The sequence below is a fragment of the Mycteria americana genome, unplaced genomic scaffold, assembly GCF_035582795.1.
Source record: "Mycteria americana isolate JAX WOST 10 ecotype Jacksonville Zoo and Gardens unplaced genomic scaffold, USCA_MyAme_1.0 Scaffold_27, whole genome shotgun sequence".
NCBI lineage: Eukaryota > Metazoa > Chordata > Aves > Ciconiiformes > Ciconiidae > Mycteria > Mycteria americana.
The window spans coordinates 4896081-4900675 of record NW_027445609.1 but is presented as its reverse complement, the minus strand read 5'-3'; positions in this window follow the sequence as shown (position 1 = coordinate 4900675).

The window sequence follows — 4595 nt, the reverse complement described above, 5'->3', positions numbered from 1 at the left end:
GAGCCCGGCTGCCAAATTCGAAACGTCCAGCGATTGCGCCCACACGAAAGCTGCCAGCACGGAATGCTGTAGCTGGTTTTCACTGTCCCTTGGAACTGCATTCGCTGCCACACAGACATTTGCTTTCCCCAAAAGCTTGGCTTGGTAAAGGGGCAACACTGTGTATCTCTCTCTCGCAGAGCCCGGCTGCCAAATTCGAAACGTCCAGCGATTGCGCCCACACGAAAGCTGCCAGCACGGAATGCTGTAGCTGGTTTTCACTGTCCCTTGGAACTGCATTCGCTGCCACACAGACATTCGCTTTCCCCAAAAGCTTTGGTTCGTAAAGGGGCAACACTGTGTATCTCTTTCTCGCAGAGCCCGGCTGCCAAATTGGAAACGTCCAGCGATTGCGCCCACACGAAAGCTGCCAGCACGGAATGCTGTAGCTGGTTTTCACTGTCCCTTGGAACTGCATTCGCTGCCACACAGACATTCGCTTTCCCCAAAAGATTTCGTTCGTAACGGGGCAACACTGTGTATCTCTCTCTCGCAGAGCCCGGCTGCCAAATTGGAAACGTCCAGCGATTGCGCCCACACGAAAGCTGCCAGCACGGAATGCTGTAGCTGGTTTTCACTGTCCCTTGGAACTGCATTCGCTGCCACACAGACATTCGCTTTCCCCAAAAGCTTTGCTTGGTAAAGGGGCAACACTGTGTATCTCTCTCTCGCAGAGCCCGGCTGCCAAATTCGAAACGTCCAGCGATTGCGCCCACACGAAAGCTGCCAGCACGGAATGCTGTAGCTGGTTTTCACTGTCCCTTGGAACTGCATTCGCTGCCACACAGACATTCGCTTTCCCCAAAAGCTTGGCTTGGTAAAGGGGCAACACTGTGTATCTCTCTCTCGCAGAGCCCGGCTGCCAAATTCGAAACGTCCAGCGATTGCGCCCACACGAAAGCTGCCAGCACGGAATGCTGTAGCTGGTTTTCACTGTCCCTTGGAACTGCATTCGCTGCCACACAGACATTCGCTTTCCCCAAAAGCTTGGCTTGGTAAAGGGGCAACACTGTGTATCTCTCTCTCGCAGAGCCCGGCTTCCAAATTGGAAACGTCCAGCGATTGCGCCCACACGAAAGCTGCCAGCACGGAATGCTGTAGCTGGTTTTCACTGTCCCTTGGAACTGCATTCGCTGCCACACAGACATTCGCTTTCCCCAAAAGCTTGGCTTGGTAAAGGGGCAACACTGTGTATCTCTCTCTCGCAGAGCCCGGCTGCCAAATTCGAAACGTCCAGCGATTGCGCCCACACGAAAGCTGCCAGCACGGAATGCTGCAGCTGGTTTTCACTGTCCCTTGGAACTGCATTCGCTGCCACACAGACATTCGCTTTCCCCAAAAGCTTGGCTTGGTAAAGGGGCAACACTGTGTATCTCTCTCTCGCAGAGCCCGGCTGCCAAATTGGAAACGTCCAGCGATTGCGCCCACACGAAAGCTGCCAGCACGGAATGCTGTAGCTGGTTTTCACTGTCCCTTGGAACTGCATTCGCTGCCACACAGACATTCGCTTTCCCCAAAAGCTTTGGTTCGTAAAGGGGCAACACTGTGTATCTCTCTCTCGCAGAGCCCGGCTGCCAAATTGGAAACGTCCAGCGATTGCGCCCACACGAAAGCTGCCAGCACGGAATGCTGTAGCTGGTTTTCACTGTCCCTTGGAACTGCATTCGCTGCCACACAGACATTCGCTTTCCCCAAAAGATTTGGTTCGTAACGGGGCAACACTGTGTATCTCTCTCTCGCAGAGCCCGGCTGCCAAATTCGAAACGTCCAGCGATTGCGCCCACACGAAAGCTGCCAGCACGGAATGCTGTAGCTGGTTTTCACTGTCCCTTGGAACTGCATTCGCTGCCACACAGACATTCGCTTTCCCCAAAAGCTTTGCTTGGTAAAGGGGCAACACTGTGTATCTCTCTCTCGCAGAGCCCGGCTGCCAAATTGGAAACGTCCAGCGATTGCGCCCACACGAAAGCTGCCAGCACGGAATGCTGTAGCTGGTTTTCACTGTCCCTTGGAACTGCATTCGCTGCCACACAGACATTCGCTTTCCCCAAAAGCTTGGCTTGGTAAAGGGGCAACACTGTGTATCTCTCTCTCGCAGAGCCCGGCTGCCAAATTCGAAACGTCCAGCGATTGCGCCCACACGAAAGCTGCCAGCACGGAATGCTGTAGCTGGTTTTCACTGTCCCTTGGAACTGCATTCGCTGCCACACAGACATTCGCTTTCCCCAAAAGCTTGGCTTGGTAAAGGGGCAACACTGTGTATCTCTCTCTCGCAGAGCCCGGCTGCCAAATTCAAAACGTCCAGCGATTGCGCCCACACGAAAGCTGCCAGCACGGAATGCTGTAGCTGGTTTTCACTGTCCCTTGGAACTGCATTCGCTGCCACACAGACATTCGCTTTCCCCAAAAGCTTGGCTTGGTAAAGGGGCAACACTGTGTATCTCTCTCTCGCAGAGCCCGGCTGCCAAATTGGAAACGTCCAGCGATTGCGCCCACACGAAAGCTGCCAGCACGGAATGCTGTAGCTGGTTTTCACTGTCCCTTGGAACTGCATTCGCTGCCACACAGACATTCGCTTTCCCCAAAAGCTTGGCTTGGTAAAGGGGCAACACTGTGTATCTCTCTCTCGCAGAGCCCGGCTGCCAAATTCAAAACGTCCAGCGATTGCGCCCACACGAAAGCTGCCAGCACGGAATGCTGTAGCTGGTTTTCACTGTCCCTTGGAACTGCATTCGCTGCCACACAGACATTCGCTTTCCCCAAAAGCTTGGCTTGGTAAAGGGGCAACACTGTGTATCTCTCTCTCGCAGAGCCCGGCTGCCAAATTCGAAACGTCCAGCGATTGCGCCCACACGAAAGCTGCCAGCACGGAATGCTGCAGCTGGTTTTCACTGTCCCTTGGAACTGCATTCGCTGCCACACAGACATTCGCTTTCCCCAAAAGCTTGGCTTGGTAAAGGGGCAACACTGTGTATCTCTCTCTCGCAGAGCCCGGCTGCCAAATTCGAAACGTCCAGCGATTGCGCCCACACGAAAGCTGCCAGCACGGAATGCTGTAGCTGGTTTTCACTGTCCCTTGGAACTGCATTCGCTGCCACACAGACATTCGCTTTCCCCAAAAGCTTTGCTTGGTAAAGGGGCAACACTGTGTATCTCTCTCTCGCAGAGCCCGGATGCCAAATTCGAAACGTCCAGCGATTGCGCCCACACGAAAGCTGCCAGCACGGAATGCTGTAGCTGGTTTTCACTGTCCCTTGGAACTGCATTCGCTGCCACACAGACATTCGCTTTCCCCAAAAGCTTGGCTTGGTAAAGGGGCAACACTGTGTATCTCTCTCTCGCAGAGCCCGGCTGCCAAATTCGAAACGTCCAGCGATTGCGCCCACACGAAAGCTGCCAGCACGGAATGCTGTAGCTGGTTTTCACTGTCCCTTGGAACTGCATTCGCTGCCACACAGACATTCGCTTTCCCCAAAAGCTTGGCTTGGTAAAGGGGCAACACTGTGTATCTCTCTCTCGCAGAGCCCGGCTGCCAAATTCGAAACGTCCAGCGATTGCGCCCACACGAAAGCTGCCAGCACGGAATGCTGTAGCTGGTTTTCACTGTCCCTTGGAACTGCATTCGCTGCCACACAGACATTCGCTTTCCCCAAAAGCTGGGTTGGTAAAGGGGCAACACTGTGTATCTCTCTCGCAGAGCCCGGCTGCCAAATTCGAAACGTCCAGCGATTGCGCCCACACGAAAGCTGCCAGCACGGAATGCTGTAGCTGGTTTTCACTGTCCCTTGGAACTGCATTCGCTGCCACACAGACATTCGCTTTCCCCAAAAGTTTTGGTTCGTAAAGGGGCAACACTGTGTATCTCTCTCTCGCAGAGCCCGGCTGCCAAATTGGAAACGTCCAGCGATTGCGCCCACACGAAAGCTGCCAGCACGGAATGCTGTAGCTGGTTTTCACTGTCCCTTGGAACTGCATTCGCTGCCACACAGACATTCGCTTTCCCCAAAAGCTTGGCTTGGTAAAGGGGCAACACTGTGTATCTCTCTCTCGCAGAGCCCGGCTGCCAAATTCGAAACGTCCAGCGATTGCGCCCACACGAAAGCTGCCAGCACGGAATGCTGTAGCTGGTTTTCACTGTCCCTTGGAACTGCATTCGCTGCCACACAGACATTTGCTTTCCCCAAAAGCTTGGCTTGGTAAAGGGGCAACACTGTGTATCTCTCTCTCGCAGAGCCCGGCTGCCAAATTCGAAACGTCCAGCGATTGCGCCCACACGAAAGCTGCCAGCACGGAATGCTGTAGCTGGTTTTCACTGTCCCTTGGAACTGCATTCGCTGCCACACAGACATTCGCTTTCCCCAAAAGCTTTGGTTCGTAAAGGGGCAACACTGTGTATCTCTTTCTCGCAGAGCCCGGCTGCCAAATTGGAAACGTCCAGCGATTGCGCCCACACGAAAGCTGCCAGCACGGAATGCTGTAGCTGGTTTTCACTGTCCCTTGGAACTGCATTCGCTGCCACACAGACATTCGCTTTCCCCAAAAGATTTCGTTCGTAA